Raw genomic sequence first — 9,672 nt, 5'->3', positions numbered from 1 at the left:
CTCAGTTTTTTTTTTTTTCACATGCTAATGCTGGCTACTAAAAGCATCTTTCATTCCTTATGCCTAGCAACCGATCTACTTCAGGAATAGACAATTGTGTTGCAGCAATGGAGAGGAATCAAAGCCTATCAAAGATTAAGATGGATTCTTAGCCAGAATGGCCTGGGTTTGAATTCCAGCTCTGGCTTTTACAGCTGTGTGACCTGGGGCAAGTCACTTCATTGCTCTATTCTGTTTTCTCATCTGTAAAACAGGGATGATAGTATCAGTGCCTACCTCAATGGACTATTTTAGAGATTAAATGAGCTCACTTTTGTAAAGTGCTTGGAACACAGCTTGGCACTTGGTACATGTTATATATTTTGAATTAATTAAGTTAAAATAATTGCTCTCAACTGTGAAGGCTAGAAACAAGACAAGTGTCCATCAACAGGAGGCTGCTTGAATCAGATATAGTACATCTGCAGAACTATACAATGTAAGTATTAAAAAGAATGTGGCATGTTCCCCTGTCTTACATGGGAAGAGGTTCAAGAAAAAAGCCATATATATGTATATATATATATATATATATATATATACTGTACCATAGCCCCAAGTAATGCCTTGGAAAAGAGGATGAGGGTTGAGGGTGTTCAGTGCTAGCTCTCAGTTCCCAAAGAGAACACTAATGTATTTAATGCAAAAGACACCAGCAAAGTAGTTCAGAATCTCTTATATGAGTCTCTATTCTTTTAGATAACAAATTTAAGTTCATGTCCTTAATCTTTCACAATTATCCTTTTCCCCCCTACTAAAACCATAATGAATCAGACTTTTATTAAAAAAATAATAACTGAAACTGGATTAATTTTTTAGTAGAAAAAAAGGGTATATAATAAAAAAAAGAGAAGCCTCCCAAATTCCTAAGTCTCTGTGCCCTCAGAAAAAATTGTTGATTGTGGTTACCTCTGTGTTCTTCCACACCTCATTTTCTATGTGTATGTGTGTATAAATGGTGGGAATTATATGTTCACTTTGGGAGTTAGTTTCCTACTCTGCAAAATGAGGATAATACTTGTATGTATGGGAATACAAATGTTTTGCTGTATAACCCCAGAGCCTAGAACTTCAAATGTTATTTGTATCAATCAGGTCATGCAATTTTTTTTTTTTTTTTTTGCTTATCAAATTGGAAACTTGTTTTTATTTTTAAATTTTATTTTATTCTTTTTTCATCTTTATTGGAGTATAATTGCTTTACAATGTTGTGTTAGTTTCTGCTGTACAACAAAATGAATCAGTTTTATGTATACATATATCCCCATATCCCCTCCCTCTTGAGCCTCCCTCCCACCCTCCCTATCCCACTGAGGGTAGCTGTACACAAAGACTCTTAAAAAGACAGGGCAAAAATCCCTTGGAAAAAAAAAAAATTAGGTCATGCAGTTTTGAGTTGCCTTACTGGAAGCATGGTATCAACTAAGCATGGCATCAAGTCAAGTTAAGGCATGGTCCCAATTTACTCTGTGACTCCTGGAAGTCTATGTTCTACTCTGAGTCCCAGTTTAAAAACAACATATGAAAACTAGTTTGAATTTAGAGATTAGTGATTAAGATCATGAAGGACTTGGCACTATGTGTGTGAGGTTTGATTAAAGAAAAGGAGAATTTAGCCTGGAGGAAAAAGGTACATGAGGATAAAATGTTGCTAGGTTGTCATATGGGATAGAAATTAGATTTGATCTATAAGCCATCTTTAATGGGGAGAATTAAGAGAGAGATTTTTGTCTCAGTCTATGAAAGAATTTTTATGGGTAAAGACTGTCCAAAGATGGTATAAACAATAATGGTTTTCTTCATTGTAAAAAGAATGCATGTCCTTTTAAGAAAATCAGAGAACAAAAAATGTTGAAATATAAACATTGTTATTATTTGGAAATCTCACCATCTGTTTAAACTCAAGCATGTTAATGCATTGTTGAAAAAAGTTTTGAGTTTAATAGTTCACTGAATTTGGCAGATGTGCATGCAGCACTTGGTCCAGAGCTCAGCAGTGAAGTTACAGACAGGATGGCACTTAGATTAAATAACATTTTGGGCCCCTTTCAAATCTGGGAGCCTATTATCTTATAAATGCCAGAAGCATTGATTCTATTGAGTGCATAGCTCAGGCTGGCCTTAGTTCTAGGCCTCCTGTGAATATGTGAGTGTTAGCTCAATCCTTGCACTGTAACAGCTCCATCCACAGCTGGAAATGGAAACAACTAGAATGGAAAGCTGATGCAGTTGCCGAGCAACTCAGATTTGGATAAATATGGCTCTCTTTTCTGGTGTACCAGATAAGTAGATAAACAAACATTCTTTTGAATATGACTCAATCTTATCCTATGAGTACACTTATAAAATTAAAGAACTAAGGCAGATATTTAGGTAATTCAGGGCAAAAATTTCTATGAATAATCTAAAAATTAAAAAACCCAAATGGCTTGACCCATGTGAATAATGTCCTCAGTCCTACATTTTAATGTGTGAGTAGGACAAAGTCTCAGCAACACACTTCTCCTTGAGTAGGCAGTAGATGGGGTAGCACCAGAGACAGAAAAAGACAAGAGAACTGAAATGTGCAACTGTATTTCTTCTATAACTTGGAGTTGATTTGTGAGTTGGGATGTCTTTTTTTAGAATCTTGGACAACAGTCAGTAGCTGCTAGCAAGACAATGAGGTCAGTTTCTGGCAGCAATGAAATGGTTGTTTCCCCAACTAGACTCTGAGCTCTTTGAGGGCATTAATTTTTGTATTTCACAATGTCCAGAAAGCATAGAGTACCAGATATTAATTTACTACAATTACAGATCAAAGATGTCCTTGACATATGTATATTCACTTATGTTTCCCAAATTTGTGGGCACAAAGTATACATATTATACTAAATATACCCAATAATATACATACCAATCAAGATACCTGAAATGATGCAAATGAATTCTCTGAATATATTTATTATCATTGTGACACTTTAAAGCTTAAGCTAAAAAAAGCATTTTTCCTGCAACAGTGGTGAAATATTGAAATTCATACATCAAATCTTTTTTCAACAATCCACTGCCATGCTTGTGTTTAGAAGATGAAGTTTCAAAATATTAAGTGTTTATATTTCAATAGTTTTCTTTTTCTGATGTTTAAAAATGACCTGTATTCTTTTTACAATGAAGAAAACCATCATTATTTTATAATAATAATTTTTTAAAAAACCTAGGAAGATTCCAACTATTCCCAGTGTAGAGGATGACATTTGCCTAAATCATGCTAAACTAGCTCCTCTTGGTACCCATATGGCAGGGGGTGAGCAATGAGTATGGAGCGGAAATCCTGAACATTGGGGCTGAAGGCTCTTTATTCAATCGGCTGCTCTAGAGTTGGCTTGGATTGAAGGTCTGGCAGCCACACTTCAATCATGGCTAAGGAGTCTGCAGTGGCTGCTGCTACAACTCTCTTCCCATCTCCCCAATCCACACATCCTACTCAGCTGTCCCCATCCCCACCCCTAACCCACAGTCACTCTTGTAAATTTCTAGGGGGCTTTGCATTGCCAACAGTTTTGGGAGTCACCAGATCCAAGAGGCATAAAAGGAAGGCTATTGAGGAAAGTTTTCTTGTAGCCTCAAAGGGCAAATTGTTTGAGGGAGGAAAAACGGGGCTGGATAAATGTAAGAGGAAAATCAGATTCTCTGAAGGCCACCTGGTGTATAGTAAGTTCTCCCCTTAGTGCACACATTAGAGGTTCTGTGTTATTATTGTCACAAGTCTAGGGGTTAAGCATTGCCATCATCCTTATTTATAAAGACATTGAGATGCAAAAAGGTAAAAGGCTGAGCCAAGATTTGTTTTCTCATTCTGCTGGACACAAAGCCATTACACGGCCTTTTGAGAAAGATTTTTTAGAGCAGACAGAATCAGTAAGAGAATAGGCTTCATTTAATTTAAATCACTACCACCGCTGCTGTTCCGTCTTTTATATGGGCAGAGACGACTCTACTTAAATCAGGGCGTTCCCATTTTTCTCATTCCTTTCAAAGATGTTAAAGATTATGAGCTCTTTAAGGGCAAGATCATGTCTCAATCCCTTTTGCATCCATAGCACCTAGTACAGTGGCTGACACCCAGCATGGAGGTGTGGAATGAAGCTGATGGGGAGAAGACCATTGGCATATTATCTCCATAAAAAGGTGTGAAGGAGTTTCAAGCTTATGAAGACCTGGGATTTTGTTTTACCTCTGCCACTAGTTTACAGTCCTGGGAAAGTGATTTACCTAATCTGTGCGTTGATTCTCTATGAATAACATTAAGTGGGTTGAGTCGTGTGTTCTTGCCTTTTGCCCCTAAGCTTCTGTGTCTACAGGAAGGCTTATGTCTCCATAGAGAATGGAAACATTCGGCTGGAATACTTAGTTCATATCATCAGTAGCACCTGCCAGCTCTTACATAGCTCAAATTCAAGGCACATAATTTACCACTTTAGAGGAACCTTGTGCTCACAACAAGAAATTAAGAAAAGCACACAGTCAACAAGCCCAGGCATTGTTGACAAATAATCATGGCAACTCTGGAATCAACTTTTACATAATAGCAGCTATTTACTATAATTTGGTGGAAGCCAGTCTGGAGACCTACTAAGTATATAATATGACTCCATTCTGTACAGTAAGTAGCTTTCCTTTAGGAAGAAGATTCTCTGTCATGTTGAAAGGACTCTACTTACTTATGGAGATGTGAAAATGTTAACTTCCAGAATCTAAAGAATATAGTCTCCTCTCAGGAATATGTTGTGCAAAGGCAAAACGAGAAGCACAATACCAATATGTTTGTGTGCGCGTGGAGGAGAGTTTTAAAAAATTCAATTAATTCTTAATTCAAGACGTTGTCTTAGTAACTACTATTTCAAGATGCTCAGTGCCTGCAACGTAATTCATAGCTTCACCAAGGCAGGAGAGAAATAGAAAAAGACAGAACCTTAAAATACCCTTGCCAATTAAATCCTGAATTATTTTTGACTCTGAGAATAGTCAGTCATTTTATTTAAGCTGTTAAGGATGATAAAGAACGAATTGATTCTTCATGTTTCCACTTACATTTTCATTGCTTCACAATCTTCAGTGTGTTTTGGGGGTTTCATCTAATCTCCTCTACCTCCAAATCCAAGGTGTTAAAAATAGATAAAGACCAGCTTAATATTTGAACTTTACCTTGAAGGCTAATGACAAAATAATGGAGTTCATGACCCAAGTCACCAAATCCCCATCATCCCAGGGCAATCTCAAGAAATGCAGAAGGTGTGACGTGGTGGAGCCACAGACCACACACCAAAGCCAGCCAGTACTTTCTTGTTTACTCTTTATAATGAGAAGTTCATTGTTTTAGGGCACAGAGATCAAGACGACGGCATAGATTCATAGCAAACCTCGAAGGTTCATTTAAAATTTCAATAACTGCCCATTAGTAAGCCTCTCATATGGTAGATTCCTGTGGAAGGTCTTGTTCTTTGGCTACTGAAAAGCTATTCCCCACTCCCTTTCTCCTGGCATCCCTTCTACAGATGCTTAAAAGCCAAACAGTTGCTTTTGTAGCTTTTTGTCTAACAAGGGATGGTGATAGGATAGCATTGAGATAATCAGAATTCTGCTGGGTGTTTCTAGGTGAGCTTGCTGTCCCCATAACAAGGGATAGATGTCCAGCAGGACCTTTCTCCTTTCCCCCTCATTCCTGTCTTGAATGCAGGCATGATGTCAGGATCTTTAACACTTATGTGGCCACCAGGAGGCCACAAACATAAAGAAAAGGCCAAGAAACTTTCAGGGATGCACTCCACTGGATGAAGGCCAGCAACTTCCTCCATCTAGACTTTTAATATACATTTAAAATATATATTTAAAAAACGTTTATTTGTTTAAGATGCTGTAGATTGGGTTTTACTTTGCTTGCAGTCAAAGCATCCCTAGCTGATCGAGTGTTTCACATACATCATTTATAATTCCCACAACACTCCGGAAGGTAGCCATTATTATCCCTATTTTATAAATGAGGAAACGGAGGTGCAGAGTCTTAATTACTTGTCTGAGGCTACACAATGGTCTCATCACTTTACTAGCATTTCCAATTTTTAAAATAGGTGTCATTTACTGGCTAGATATGAATGTTTCCTGCACTTACAGCATTCTCCCGCTGTGTGTGTGTGTGTGTGTGTGTGTGTGTGTGTGTGTGTGTGTGTGTGTGTGTGCGCGCGTTGTATTCTTCCCACTAGGAAAGTTTGGCTCTAGTCTGATTCTACTACAACCTGCTTTCCAGGCTGCTCCTCATTCAGTTTCCTGTCCTGTAGAATGATGGGTTGGATTAAAGTTCAAAAATCTCTTCCAGCTCTAAAGTTCTATGACGCCATCATGTCCTCATAAGATTGTGAGCTTCACAACACTACGGATTCTGTCTTTTATTTGTTTGTTTGTTTTCAAGCCCACATTGCTTTGCCGTGGCAGATATGCAGTAATTATATTACGTATGGTTTAATTAAATTCCAATCTAAGGATATATAAAAGAAGCCTCAAGTACCATGGGGAAATATTAATTCAAGCTCATAAAACAGACATTGGAAATAATATTCCTTAGAAGAAATATACCATACAAGTGCAAGATTCATTAATCTACTCAAGGAATGTTTGTTACATATCTCTTATGTGTCTGGTCTCTTTTTTTTTTAAATTAATTTATTTATTTTTGGCTGTGTTGGGTCTTCGTTGCTGTGCACGGGCTTTCTCTAGTTGCGGAGAGCAGGGGCTACTTTTCCTTGCGGTGCATGGGCTTCTCATTGCAGTGGCTTCTCTTGTTGCAGAACATGGGCTCTAGGCACGCCGGCTTCAGTAGTTGTGGCATGCAGGCTCAGTAGTTGTGGCTCGCAGGCTGTAGAGCGCAGGCTCAGTAGTTGTGGCACACGGGCTTAGTTGCTCCGCGGCATGTGGGATCCTCCTGGTCCAGGGCCCGAACCCATGTCCCCTGCATTGGCAGGCGGATTATTAACCACTGCACCATCAGGGAAGTCCTGTGTCTGGTCTCTTATGAACATGGGGCTGGTTGTGATTTTATGAGAAGTTGGCATTACAGTTGGGGGATGTACATGAGGAGTTACAGTACAGCACAGCAAGTGTGATGATTCAAGGACATCTGGGAGAAGATTTCAGACCCAGGCAATCCAGCCTGGTGAAATGCGGAAAAGCTCCATGGTGGGACCGATTGGCTGAGCTAAGTTTTGGAGGATGATGATAGATATCAATAGCAAACAAGAGGAGATGGGGCGGGAGTGACTCTGGCTGAGGAAACATGTCCAAATCCGTTCAGACACATAAGAACATGTCTTGAGAACTGCAGACTTGGTCTGTATGGCTGGAGTATAGGACATGGATGGAGTTGGGGAAGAGGCTAAAGAACTAAGATGGGGCCTGGTAATACAGGGCAGTATAACCATGCCGAGGGGGATGGATTTATTTTGGCAGGCAATGTGGTGCCAGGGATGTGATCAGATTTGAAACGTTAGAAAGATGGTCGTGTAATGTGAATTTGTAATATGGTCAATGTCATGCACAGTAGCCTCTTTTTTATTCCATATCCATAATATGATTGATATTCATATGGTCTATGAATAAGAGTGATAGAAGGGTGGTGAGAAGACCCAAAAGTAGAATATTTCAAGGTTCCACGGATAAGATGATGAGCGTTTAAACTAAGGCATGGAAATGGGGATGGAAAAGAATAGATAGTCATAAGTTATGTCAAGGAGGTAGAAAGATAATACTTTTGATGAATTAAATGATGGTGGGGCTGGGGGCATGGTGACCAAGAGTGTAGCACTGAGGAACCAAGCACAGGGAGGAAGTTTTGTGAAGCCAGATGATGATATTTGCTTTGGACACATCTAGAATGCCATGCAGTGTCTGAGGGCAAGATGTTCAGTAGAACACTGGACAAATATGGGTCTGGTGCTTAGACTATAGGGAATCATGAGCACGTAACACAGTGATTCTCAACCCTTTGAAAACCAACATCTTCTTTATATAACATATAATAATGCCCCTGCAATTCATAGATAATACACACATATAGTAAAATTTTTAAGAATCCAAGTAACACTAGGTAAAGGAGAAATAAAAAGGAAATTAGTTTATTTTTTAAATGGAAATTTAATATTTACATACTTAGGCATGGCTATGTTTACAGTAAATAGTTAAAGGTTAGCCCCTGCAGACCGGTTCATTTGTTCATTCATTTAACTATTCTTCACTAAGTGCTTCTAGGTTATCAGTACAGTTTTAGGCACTGGGAGAACAGCAGTGAAACAAAAGAGATACAGTCTCTGCTCTCATGGAATTTACATTCTCTAACGGGGCAAGACAGACAACAAACAAATAAATAAGGAAATAATAATGCGATTTCTTATGGTGATAAGAGCTATGAGAAAATAACATAAGACTGTTGGGATAAAGAGTGATTTGTAGTGAGGGAGGCTACTTCAGATGGTAAAGTCAGGAAAAGTCTCTCTGAGATATTAAAGATATGAAAGAGGTAGCCAGGTGGAGGAATCAGCAATAGCCTAAGATGGATAAAAGTTGTCTGCGTCTGAGGACCAGAAAGAAGGCCAATGTAGCAGGAGTGTAGTGTTTTAAGATGAAACCACAGGAGTATGCACAGGTCATGTAACCTAGGGCCTTGAAGGTCAACCTAGGAAGTTGAAGTTTTGTTCTAAGTGCCATACAAAACCACTGGAAAATTTTAATCAGAGATGTAACGTGATCCGCTTTACATTTTTTAAAGTATAGTCTGGAGACTTCCAATTATGACAGCATGGCAGACTAGATGTCCTAAATGAAATCTAATCTGATTAAAATGTGAAATGAATCTCTCCTATTAAAAACAACTAAAAATTCTGGATAATTTTGTATGTTTAACACTTTCAAGATCTTGCAAATAAGTAAGGAATTTGCAGATGCCAAAATGAAATGATACCAGGAATCCTAGTTGGTACATGCCTGAAACTGGCTTTTATCCTAAGGGTGTTTGCAACTTTGGTGAACTTTAATCTCTGTTTTGATCGATGCTTAGGGCACAGAGAAGGAGATGAAGTCTAGGGTCCACCCAGGCTGGGAGTGTTATAGGGAACCCCTATATAAAGCTCAGATCCCCAAAGGCTGGATCTTAAAGAGTGAACAAGAAATAAAACCACAGTGCAGAAGGAGAAAGCAGGCACTCCCATACATTGTTACTGGGAGTATAAAGTAGTATAACAATTTTGGAAGATGGTCTGGCTGTTTCTTATAAAACCTAGTATAATCCTACCCTATAACCCAGCAGTTCTACTCCTGAGGTTTTTACCCAACAGAAATGAAAATATATGTCCAAAAATTGACTTGTATGTAAATGTTCATAGAAGCTTTATTTATAATAGCCCCAAACTCGAAATAGCCCAAGTGTTCATTAACCCAAGAATGGATAAACAAATTGTGGTGTATGTATACAATAGAATACTAACTAGCAATAAAAAGGAACAGACTAATGATACATTTAACAACATGAATAAATCTCAAGAACATTATGCTAAGTGAAAGAAGAGTCACACAAAAAGAACACAGTTGATTCTACTTATATGAAAT

Source organism: Eubalaena glacialis, chromosome 7 (genome assembly GCF_028564815.1).
Source record: "Eubalaena glacialis isolate mEubGla1 chromosome 7, mEubGla1.1.hap2.+ XY, whole genome shotgun sequence".
Lineage (NCBI taxonomy): Eukaryota > Metazoa > Chordata > Mammalia > Artiodactyla > Balaenidae > Eubalaena > Eubalaena glacialis.
Note: the sequence above shows the minus strand (reverse complement) of the source record.